This window comes from Choloepus didactylus, chromosome 7 (assembly GCF_015220235.1).
Source record: "Choloepus didactylus isolate mChoDid1 chromosome 7, mChoDid1.pri, whole genome shotgun sequence".
Lineage (NCBI taxonomy): Eukaryota > Metazoa > Chordata > Mammalia > Pilosa > Megalonychidae > Choloepus > Choloepus didactylus.
Window position 1 is genome coordinate 116,359,708 of NC_051313.1, and position 12,395 is coordinate 116,372,102.

Consider the following 12,395-nt stretch of genomic DNA (forward strand, 5'->3'; position numbering starts at 1 on the left):
TAATGTGAAAGAGCTGCCCCTTTCTACTATAACAATCACACAGAAACACTAGATAAATAAAACAAATGATATCCTTAAACCTACAGCCAAACTTGAAAGAAATGTGCCAGAAATGACAAGAAAAATTGAAACATGAAAAGTGAGTAGAACTGACACCACAATGACCCATGGGCTTTTTTTTTTTTTTTTTTGGTTTTGTATGATTGTATGATATAGATTATATGAAATACCTGTAACAAGCAAACTTCACAGCAACAGTTGTAGATTAAAGGATACCAGTGACCATGGCAGCAGGAGGTGGGGAAGAGGAGGGTGTGGGGAGGGGGAGTTATTGCTTAATGGGTGCAGTTTCTCTTTGAGGTGATGAAAAAGTTGAGGTAATGGGTGTTAGTGATGGTAGCACAATACTGCAAATAGAATCAATGCCAATGAATGAATGGTATACTTGGAAGTGATCAAACTGAGAAATTTTGAGTTGACTATTTGGTACTACAAGTAAAAAAATACATATATCAAAGTGAAAAAACAGTTCTATTTCCCATTTCAATTTTCCACCTCTCTTCCCAAGAGATAACTAACATTACCAGTTTCTTGAGCATCTTTGGAGAGAAATTTTAGACATAAACAGGTCTCTGTTTTTGTGTCCCTTCCCCATATAAACGGTAGCACATGCTACATATAGAAGATAACTCTTCAGGGGACTTCCTGAGTTAGAATACTTTCTCTCCAACCTTATTGCAATTATTCAATCCACTGTTGAGTACAACAGGTCTGTAACTTTGTAGAATGTCACTCAATTTTGCTTGTCTGCTGTTTCCTTACGATTAAATTAAGCATGAGCACTTTTGGCAGTAAAACCACAGAAGGGATACTGCGTCTTAGATGCTTCATTTCAGGCAGCACCTCATGTCAGTCTGAATTACTGTTGGTAAAGTGAATATCGTACACTTGGTCACGGTGGAATCTGTCAGGTTTTTCCATTGCAAATTATATCAGTTTTCCTTTTTTTAATTAATAAGTAATCTGTGGGTAGATTCTTTGAGACAATATATATCTTGTTCTTAATAAAACATTCACTTTGAAATTTTTACACACATTGATGTTTTTTGCCTGAATCAATTATTACTGAGATGATTATGAAATGATATGTATTCATTTTATTTTCATTGTCCTCAGCTCTGCCGAACTCTGGGTCCAGGCTGGGTCAGTAGTGTTGTGGAGTGCCTCTTGTACCCATCTCTGTCCCCGAAGTCTTGCTTAACATTTCCAGAATGCTCAACTTGCAGTCCCAGAGGAAGGGTGCATCCCCAGCAAGAGTGAGAAATATTTGGGGCTCAGGATGATGATATCAGATACACTGAACTAGTTTCTGTGCCCCCTCATTCTGGTTCCAGAGAAATAAAACAGTTGCTAGTGAGGTTGGTGATATTTTGTGTCGCTTCTATGCCTTGAACCCTCTAATCTCAGGGATTTCGTCCTTTGTCTTGTATTTGTTCTAAGATCTCATCAGGTTCTCTTTTTCTCTGGACAAATAATCTAGATCTTCGGTTTTGAAACCAAACTTGGACTCTTCACTCTGGAACCCCAATTTCTTTAGCAAGTTGTTCTCTGGAATCAATCCCAGGGTAAGGGTTGTTCTTGAACGCCTTGATGAGAGTGCATAATTGGGAAGATGTACAGCAGGTGCGGCACCATCTATCTAGAGTAGCTTGAATCTCCGCGGGGAGGTGTTGCCTGTGGGCCTGGCTTGATTCCAAGGCCTGCTTGGGTTCTGTTCTTCTCTGGAATGACTGTCAAGCTCTTCGATTCTGAAACCAAATCTGGATTCTTGACTCTTCAGTGTTAATTTCTAAAGCAAGTTTTTGTTTGGTGGCATAACCCGGGTAAGGTTTTTGGTTGAAAGTGTCGATGAGGATTTTCAACTGGTCAGCTGTGAATTTGGTGCGATTGCACCTTTGGTGTGTAGCGATCACGTTGTTTGCGGAGTTGTTCTGGGCCATGTTGAAAGAGATTCCTGGTTGTTGAAACCTGTGCCTGGGAGTCGACCCATGGGCTTTTGAACCTCATATGAAGCGTTTTAATGCCTGGCTGGTCCCAGAGATGTGGGCTTGAGCCACCAAGGGTGGGGGTTCAAGAACTGAGCCCCAATATTAAGACAAGGGCCTCAAATGGCTGCCCCGGCGGGAAAAGAAGCCTAGAAAGAAAACCCTGCCCATCAGTCTGAGAAAACAATAGGAAGTTGGTGGTTTTCCCGAGGCTCCATGGAAAGATTCGAGTAGGGGTAGGAGGTCACCCATAAATACTAAGCTAGCCCTAGCCAGATGCATGAAAGAATTTATACTACCAGAGTGGTAAGGGGGTACTGAACTAAGAAATGAACATAAAAACTGAACCAGAAACCCTGAATCATGTACAGCCCCACCGGAAACCAAGTGCTCTGAGTTCATGACCTAGGACACAAGACTCAACCAGGAAACAGAATCTCTCCAAAATATGAGTTAACAGTTCAAAGCTACAAACAACCACACAAGGAAATAAACTACTAAGAGGGACAAGCACCAGACACAAAAAGAGACGTCCCATACCAATAATTAGAAATAATAAAACAATCTGAAAAAGAGTAAAAAAATAAGGAAATGTAGATGATTAATGAGATAAAGCAGCACATAGAGAATGGACATAGACAGAGACCTGGAGGGTAAAAAGGTCAACATGTCTAACAGGAATTTCAAAAGGCCAGAGTAGAAAAAATAGGGGAGAACCAAAGAGATAATGGCTGAGAATTTTCCAGAATTAAAAAAGATTTAAATGTAAGATGCTAGTGTTAGGGGAAGCTGGGTGAAGGGTATATGGAAACTCACTGTAAATCTGCATGTACTGAAAATTATTCCAAATTAAAGTCTTTTTTTAAAAACATGTCTTCAGAAAGGAGTAGCATACCAAATCTTGAGCAAGAAAATAGCAAAAATCCACATTTACTTTCAAATGGTTCCAAACTAAAGTATGTAAGATAGAGAGATGCGTTAACAATTGTACGTAAATAGAATATAGATGCTTATTGTACTACATTCATCTTCTCTGTAAGTTTGATATTTTCTACTTTTTCTCTAAGTTTGAAGCTTTTAAAAGTAAAAAGATGGGGGGAAAAGAAAAAATCTAGAAGTTAGAACAGAACTGAAATGCACAATTTTCAAATCAGGAAAGAGAAAAAAGGGAATAAACAAAGATCAATCAATTCAGTAGAAGGCAGTAAATGAAAAAAATGGCAAAAAGGAAGATATATGGAAATTATGAAAAATCATGATAATATATTTAAGCCCCAAAATGTAAATAAACTCACTTAAGAAAGATTTTCAGATTTGATTTAAAAAATTTTAAAATCTACCTACAATATGTTTATAAAAGAAACTCTTAAAACCTGATGACACAGAAAGTTTGAAAATATGAGGCAAACAGAAACAATGACAAAACAAAAGGCTGGGGCAGCACTATTATCACCAGACTTTAAGGCAAAAAGCAGTAGCTATATTAAGGAGGAAGGATCAACAAGACTAGTGACTGATTAAAAGAGGCGGTGGAAAAGCGAGAAATGGAAGGTACTGTGTCAGGTGACAAAGGGTTTGGTGATGCTCCCATTAAGAGGGAAATATGTGAGAAGAGTAGATCTGCAGGCAAATATATAAGGGGTCCCTTTAGGGCATGTTGAGTTTTAAAAGCTCTGGAGACTCCCTGATGAAAATCTCCTGTAAATAGTTTACAGATACAGTCACTAAATCAGTGGGATCTTCTGGGGTTTCCCAAAAGATTCTTAACTACACACAATAATAAAAATGTACATAATTTTTTCCTTCTTAAAAAAAAAATCCAAAGAGCAAAAAACCCCAGATCTAACCGTGATTTAAGCAGTAAAACCCGGCTTCCCATCATGGCTGGCCCGCACAAGCTCCACTCCTGCTGGGCCACATGAGAGATGGTGACAGATTCCAAATGTGCTGGAACCTTGGGTTCCCCAAACCATGTCAGGCCCTGCATACAGAGAGGGAAAAAGCTCTTTTCAGATGGAGGAGTCCCTGTATCTATGCAGCCACCTGAGAAACAGACTCACCAGAAATGCAAGGTCAGTAGCAAGGAGGTCCTTACAGTTCATTACCAGCGGGCTGGCCACTCGCCTGGGCTGAATAGCAGGGTTTGATTCAAGTAATCTAAGAGTTACCAAGTGGCCTATCCTGCCCTGAGGGAAGAATAACCACAATACATGACTGACAAATTCCACAAGAGAAATACACAAGGGCTATGAGGTTCAAAGAAGAGAAAGATCCTACCTGTGGCTCAGGGAAGAATCATGATTTCCTGGAGGAGAAAACACTGGAAACGTTCTTTCTCCGTGAGCCCTTGCTACATAGTTCCAGGGTGCCACGAACTCCACAACCTCAGCAGTTGTGCAGCCCAGTGGTTTGGGGCTTCAATGCACACACCACCCTCCCCAGCAGATGCTGGTTGTTTATAATGATACCCAACATTTAAGCAATTTCAAAGAGTCAGGCATGTGCAGAATGCTTTATGGGCATTCTTTCACTTAATTCTCACAATCATCCTATAAGATGTGTACCATTGTTATTCCCATTTTACAAATGAGGAAACTGAGGCTCAGAGAGGCAAACTTTCCAAGGTCACCGAGATAGGGTGATGGAGTCTGAATTTGAGCCCAGGTCTAACCCATCACTTCATCACCCCACCTCATGTATGCACATGGTTCTGTGTACCCTCCTAGAACACCAGCTCTGTAACCCAGTGTCACGGTCCCTGCCATGTCTAGTGCTGTGCTGAGAGGGTAGATGCCCCAGACTCACCCTGAGAGCCACACTTGTAGTTGCTGTGCACACAGCCTTCGTGTCCCCTTATCCTACCTCTGGACATGGGAAGATCAGTCAGAATAATAAGCATGCAATCACTATGTGTTCCGGTTTGCTAATGCTGCCATTACGCAAAATATCAGAAATGGATTAGTTTTATAAAGGGGGCTTATTTGGTTACAAATGTACAGTCCTAAGGCCATAAAAGTGTCCAAACAAAGGCATCAACAAGAGGATACCTTCACTGAAGAACTGCTGTTGGTGTCCAGAACACCTCTGTTAGCTGGGAAGGCACGTGGCTAGCATCTGCTGATCCCAAGTTGTGTTTCAGCTCCTCTCTCTCAGCTCCTGTGCGTCCTTGTTTCTTTCTCCCAAGAGGTTTCTCTTGAAGCATCTGGGGGTCCTCTCTTAGCTTCTCCAGGGCAAATTCTGGGCTTCATCTCTTAGCTTAGCATCTTCAAACATCATTCTGTCCGCAACTCTGAGCATCTCTGTCAGCTCCGAAGCGTCTTTCCAAGTCTCCCTCAGCTGCTCTGAGTGCCTTCTGTCTGTGAGTTCTCTTATAGGACTCCAGTGATTTAATTAAGACCCACCCTGAATGTGCAAGGTCCACATCTCCAAGGAAATAATTTAATCAAATGTTTCCACCCTAATCAACAAACTAATAATCTGCCCCACAAGATTGCATTAAAGAACATAGCTTTCTTGGGGGGACATAATATATCCAAACCAGCTCAATGTGCAAACTGAAAATACTGTCACTATTCCAGGCCCAGGGACCAACAAGCCCAGGCCCAGAAAAGATGTGAGAGAACACAAAGCACATGTGCATTCAGACCTGCAGTCCAGTGAAGAATCTCTACAGGCACTATACCAAGTGGCCAATTCCACTTCAGTAGCAATGTGAACCTCTCCCTGCCCCAATTCAGCAATTAACTTAACAAACACATTTATTAACTGTGTGTTTCAGGCACTGGTTCTAGGTGTCAGAGATACTGCAATGAGTAAGACTGAACTCCCAGAGCTAACATCCTGCAGTGTGGATGGCAGACAGTTAACAAGGAAGCAAGTTAACTCCTTTGGAGCAATGTGCTGTGAAGAACACACAACTGAGAGAGGAACAGAGAGTGGACAGGGGGAGGAGCAGCTCCTTCCTGGCTCTGTGGAGCACTGTGCCATCCCCAAACTGCCCATTTTCAGAAAGGAAACAGTTACTTTGTTAAGGCAGATATTTGGGATTTTGCATCAAGCTTAACTCTAACTAGCTCAGTGGCACATGTGATTGCCCAGGAGAGAGGCGTTTTAGTTTCCTAGGGCTGCTGTAACAAAATTACCACAAATTTGGTGGCTACTACAAATTTAGTGGCTTAAAACAATAGAAATGTATTCTCTCACAGATCTGGAGGCCAGACATCTGAAATCAAGGTGTTGGCAGGGCCACCTTCCCTCTGAAGGTTCTAGGGGAGAATCTGTCCTTGCTCCTTCCAGCTTCTAGTGGCTCTTGGCATTCTTTGATGTGTGGTTGCCATCATCCCAATATCTGCCTCTGTGGTCACCTCGCCGCCTCCTCTTCTGAGTCTCTGCCTCCCTTTGTGTGTCTCTTATCCATTGGATTTAGGGTCCACCCCAGATAACCCAGGATGATCTCTTCATTTCAAGATTCTTAATTTAATTGCATCTGTGAAGACTCTTCTGAAATAAGGTCATACTCATAAACTCTGGGATTAGGACATGAACGTATCTTTTTGTAGGTCACTATTCGACCCACCAAACACAGTAAAATCAGGACAGTGGGGAAAAATACTGAGAGCAGGGGGAGAAAAGGGTTAAAGCTGTTAGTAAGGCTCTAGGGGACTGACAGAACAGCATATTATGAACAGAAAGAGAGAAGGAGAAAGAGGAGAGAGAAAGGTGAGTTCTGCCTTGAAGGCAGGTAGACATGTAGGCCTGGTGTTCGGCAGAAAAGAAGTTAGTGTTTGGTACTTATAAGAGAACAGCACAGCCACAGGAAGGGACAAGCATGTCGAGGGAAATGAGGAGAGAGAAGTGGAGAGAGGGCAAGACTCTGCAGGGCACCCACACACAGGCAGTGGAAAGAGGAAGAGGAATGAGGAAGGCAAAGGAACAGTCTGAGAGGAAGGGAAAGGGAGGCCAAGGGAGAGCAGAGAGGTTTAACCTCCTAGAGCCTGGGGCCGGTTTCTTTCTCTATATTTCCAGAGTCTAATAAGATACTAGGCATACAGCAGGCACTTGGCAACTGCTGAAGTAATAATAAAACAATGAACAATTATGTGAGGGAGCATAAACATATGAGAGATTTCTGAGATGCAAAGAAAAGAAGTTAAAGGCATTTGTAAACACTTGCAACTTCTGCAGTTACAAGAGACATCGCCTTCTGAGAAGGATGGGGGTGAGTCGGGGAAGGCTAGAAGCAAACCCCAAGGGGAATGTAATATGAAAACCATGAGAGATGAACAGAAGGAGGACCTGCCACCACAGGGCACTGTTGTTGGAGAAGGTGAAATTCTAGGCCTTAAGTAACCTCACCACAGGGCACACCTGTGCTCTCTAAGATACATAGAGCTCCTTGGCCATCCAGCGCTTCCTTCAACTCCCAAGAATAGACTCCACAGACTTATCTAAAAACACAAGCAGATGCCACAACTCATTTTTGGAGAGAAATGCTGTGAAACCCACCAGAAAGAGGCTGTCCCATGACCTGGAGAGACCTGCTCCAACTCCTGGCAAGCTCTCTGGGGTGGCTGCTCATCACCATGGGCAGCAGGCTTTCCCAGACAGGAAGTGTGAGGAGTGGGGCAGGGACTGTGGCCAGCAGGTGACTCAGACAGCTTCTGTCAGCCGCATGGGTGCCCACCACCCTCACAGGGGGCAGAATGGGCTGATTGCATCAGACTTCCTGGAAGCATTTCTTCATTTCTATTTTTGAAGACACACAGCTTCCAGAGTGACATCTCTCCTGATGACTTCAAAAGGCATTTCAATCGGGGGCTGGAACCAACATCTTATATGCACTTTTCCAACCTAGCTTTACTCATTCCCCGACATGCCCACACACAATAGGGGAAGTGGTGAAAGAACAACACACAGTCTCTCTAAGAGCATCAGGAAGTAATGCAATACCAAGGGGCCACAGTGAGTACCTGGGGAGTCCAGGCTCCCAGACACCACCATCTTACCCAACAGGAAGGCCTTTGGCCCATGGAAAGGGGACTGTGAGCACTGATTCCCAAATTAACTGGTTAACAGGTCAGAGAGTGGTATAATTCCAAAGGGTTACAGATTCCCTTTATAAACTAACCCAGACTCAGGGTGGCAGGGAGTCAGACATTTCACATAAATGAGAGGGTAAATTAGTATAACTTTCTGGAGTTTGGCAATTTGGCAAAACTTATCAATACCCTTACATTTTGATTAATTGAAAATTACACACTTTTTTTAAACTGAGTACCTACAAAGTGCCAGGAAGTGGGGAGACAATGTTCACAGACAAGGTCATTGCTCTCAAAGAGTTTCTGTCCTAGTCAGGTATTCAGACCATAAACTAATGAATAAACTAAAGATGACTTCTGAGTGGGGGGGATACCCTGAAGGCAACAGGGAGGGTGGTGAGATGGAATGATGGGGGAGGCCGAGGGAGACAGACAGACAGAGACCCATCTAGGGTGCTCAGGGGACATTTGAGGTGAGAGGGAGCCAGCTGTGTGAAGAACTGGAGAAAGAGCAGGGGACAGGTGGGCACTAGGGCTGGTAAGTGGGCAAGCCCATCATAGGGGTTCTGCAGCCACATGAGGGTTTGGATTTTGCAGGGGAGAGAGAGAATTTATTTACATTTTTCAAAGATGGTCTACTCAAGCTGTTTCATGGAAAATGGATTGAGAAAAGTAGATTGAGGAGGAGTGAGGAAATCAACATAGCAATGTAAGACACCCCCCTGGAAAAGTCTCCCCCAGAAACAATTAATAAAAGGACAAATCCCACTTGCTTGGAACTCTGGAGGATGAGAGGGATGGGAGAAGGACTCTACAGATGCCAAGTCAAAGAAAAAAAATAAAAAAGGTAGAAAAAGGTAGGAGGTCTACCACCTGGACCCAGCAGTCTGGGCCCTCCCCCTTACTCGGTCCTGTACAGCGTCAATGTCAGCTGACACAGAGCAACTCACAGCAGTGAGTTAGAACCCCACACATATTCAGGCACAAGGACCCAATTCCACAGAGACCCAGGGCAGAATACAAGAGGCTGAAGAGTGCCACATATAAAAGCACCTTCAAGGAAAAAAAAGACCTGGCAGAACTGTTGGCAATGGTGTACACACTCAATCCAGCATCTGTTTGCCGAACCACCTAAAGGAAAGAATGGACCTTTTCAGATTGATACCATCTGGTTGCCCAGGACGGCATATCCTAATGGGGAAGTAACCAGATGCAGAAAAGCCTCAAAAAAAAAAAAAAAAAAAAAGTGTGTGTGTGTGTGTGTGTGTGTGAGAGAGAGAGAGAGAGAGAGAGAGAGAGAGAGAGACTGGACTGCTGTAAGGGTCCCAGAATTGAAAAGTGTAACAAAAAGGGGACACTGAGTAAGGGAGATAAGTTAAAAAAATCGTAAGAGCTGAGGAGAAAATTCTGCACAAAAACAAACAGAACAGACCAGGATTCCCAGAGAAGAACAGAGGAAAGGAAACTTTCTCCTGGAGGTGAAACAATTGCATACAAGAAGGCAATCTTAAAAGTCATACCATTTATCCAGGACAAGAATCAGGTGCAGAAGACCTGAGAAAATCTGAACAGCTAAACATGGGCTACTCTAAAGATCTAGTATAAGTTGAACCAACATCAAAGAAAAGCCTTAACATATAGCCAATGTACAATAAAACTCTAGGCAACAGGGAGAAACTGACCTTCAGAGTCAGCACATCAAAATAATCAGATGCCCAGGCATCAGCAAACAATTACAAGCCATCCTAAAAAACAGGAAGATAAGGCTCAGTCAAGGGAACATATTAAAACTTCAGAGGAGACACAGATTTGGAACAACAAATCAAAGAAAATCAAACAAATCTCAAATCAATTCAAGGAGATGGAGGAAAATATGGATAGAGATAAACTAATAGTGGATATAGGGCTAAAGAATACTAGGAAGACAATGAATGAGAAAAAGAGGAAGTCAGAAAGTTCAAAAAGAAATGAAACAGAAATCATAGGGATGAAAGACACAATAATGGAAATTAAAAATACTCTAGAGACATACAACAGCATATTTAAACAGGGAGAAGAAAGAATCAGCAAACCAGAAGACAGGACAATCAAAACCATATATTCAGAAGAAAACAGAAAAGATGAGAAAAAAATCAGCAGTGTCTAAGGAACTTGAATGAGATCATGAAGTGTATCAAGAGGCATCATGGGTGTCCCAGAAGAAGAGAAGAGAAAAGGGGCAGAAAGAATATCTGAGGAAGGAATGGCTGAAAATTTCCCAACTCTCATGAAAGACATACACATGTTCAAGTAATACAATGTACTCCAAATAGAATAAAACATAATAGACCTACTCCAAGACACATACTAATCAGAATGTCAAATGCCAAAGATAGAGTTCTAAAAGCAGCAAGAGAAAATAGATTCATCACATACAAGGGATCTTCAATAAGACTAAATGCCAATTTCTCACCAGAAACCATGGAGGGGAGTGGTATGATATATTTAAGGTACTGAAAGAGAAAACCCCAGCCAAAAATACTTTTCCGGCAAAACTCACCTTCAAAAATAAGGGAGAGAGTAATGAAAATATTCTAAATTTGATTATGGGAATGTATGCAAAACTATGTGATGATACTGTGAACCAGTGACTGTATACTTCATATGGTTTCTATGGCGCGTGAATGTATCTCAATAAAACTGCATTTTAAAAAATGAGGGACAGTTTAAAGTATTCAGATAAACAGACACTGACAGTTCATCACCAAAAGACCTACCCTATAAGAATTACTAAATGGAGTTCTGCAGGTTGAAAGGAAAAGACAGAAGAGAGTAGCTTGGAGTCATGTGAAGAAATGAAGATCTTCAGTATAGGTACCTAAACAGATAAATGCAAAACCCAATAGGACTGTATCATCAATATATAACTCTACTCTTTAATTCCTATAAGGGTCAGAATACAATTGAACAAGAAGAAGTCCTACTTCCTGATAACAGACACACAAATTATAAAGAGGTAATGTGAGACGAAAACATTAAGAGGGGGAACAGAGGGATATGGGAGAAAAGAACGTTTAAGCTATTGAAGCTAAGTTGGTATCTTTTCAAATTAGTAGGTTATAGATGTAGGTTGTGTAATACAAATCCCAGGGTAACCACAAAGTATTTAAAAAATATACAGAAACAGAAATGAGAAAGAGATCAGTAAGATACATCACAAAAGATCAAGTAAACAGAAGAAGAGGCTGCAATAAAGGAAAAGAGAGACAAAAAAAGATATGATATATAAAAACCAAAGGACAAAATGGCTGAAGTTAAGTACTGCCTTTACAGAGTAATATTACTGAAAGTTAATAGACTCAACTCCCCAATCAAAAGACACAGATTGGCAGAATGGAATAAAAAAGCATGATCCAACTATATCTTGTTTACAAGAGACTCACCTTAGACCCAAAACACAAATAGGCTGAAAGTGAAAGAATAGAAAAAGATAATCCAGGCAAATAGTAACCAAAAGAGAGCTGAGGTAGCTATATTAATATGGGACAAAATAGACTTTAAGTCAAAATCTGTTGCAAGAGACAAAGAACACTACACATTAATAAAAGAAGAAATAACAATCATAAATATTTATGCATCTAACCACAGTGCCCCAAAATACCTGAAGCAAACAATGGCAAAACTGAATGTAATTAACAACACTAAATTATATATGTGAATGTGGTTAAAAGGGGAAATTTTAGGTTGTATATATGTTACCAGAATAAAAATTTGAAAAAAAAAAAAAAAGCCAAAAACATAGTACTGTACAATACAAACAGTGAATTCTATTGTAAACAATGGACTAAAATTAACAGTACAATTACAAAAATGTTCTTTCACAAATTTTAATAAATATACCACACCGATGCAAGGTGTTAATAGGGTGCTATATGGGAACTCTGCATGTTATGCATGACTTTTCTGTAAACCTATGTAATGATCAGGTTCATGTGTCAACTTGGGCAGGTGATGGTGTCCAGGTGTCTGGTCAAGCAAGCACTTGCCTATCCATTACTGCAAGGACATTTGTGGCTGGTTAATAAACCAGAAGGCTGGTTTATTAACTCATCAGTCAGCTGGGTGCAGCTGCAACTGACTACATCAATGAAGGGCTGTCTTCTGTAATGAGAGAATTCAATCAGCTGGATTTAATCCAAACAGTTGAAGACTTTAAAGCGAGAAAGATAAAGGACATTCACTTTCTCTTCGGCTGGCCAGCGAAGTGTTTCCTGAGTTCATCGAACACCTTCATCAGAGTTGCCAGTTCGCTGCGAGGAGTTCACTGAACACC

At 41.4% G+C, this 12,395-nt stretch overlaps 1 protein-coding gene and 1 pseudogene across 6 annotated transcripts in view; both read right to left on the reverse strand.

Annotated features, from left to right (window-relative positions):
* Positions 1-12,395, reverse strand: part of PPARD (peroxisome proliferator activated receptor delta) — a 117,330-nt gene that overhangs the window by 57,899 nt on the left and 47,036 nt on the right. The window lies entirely within an intron of this gene.
* On the reverse strand, positions 513-3,023 carry LOC119539232 (annotated as a pseudogene).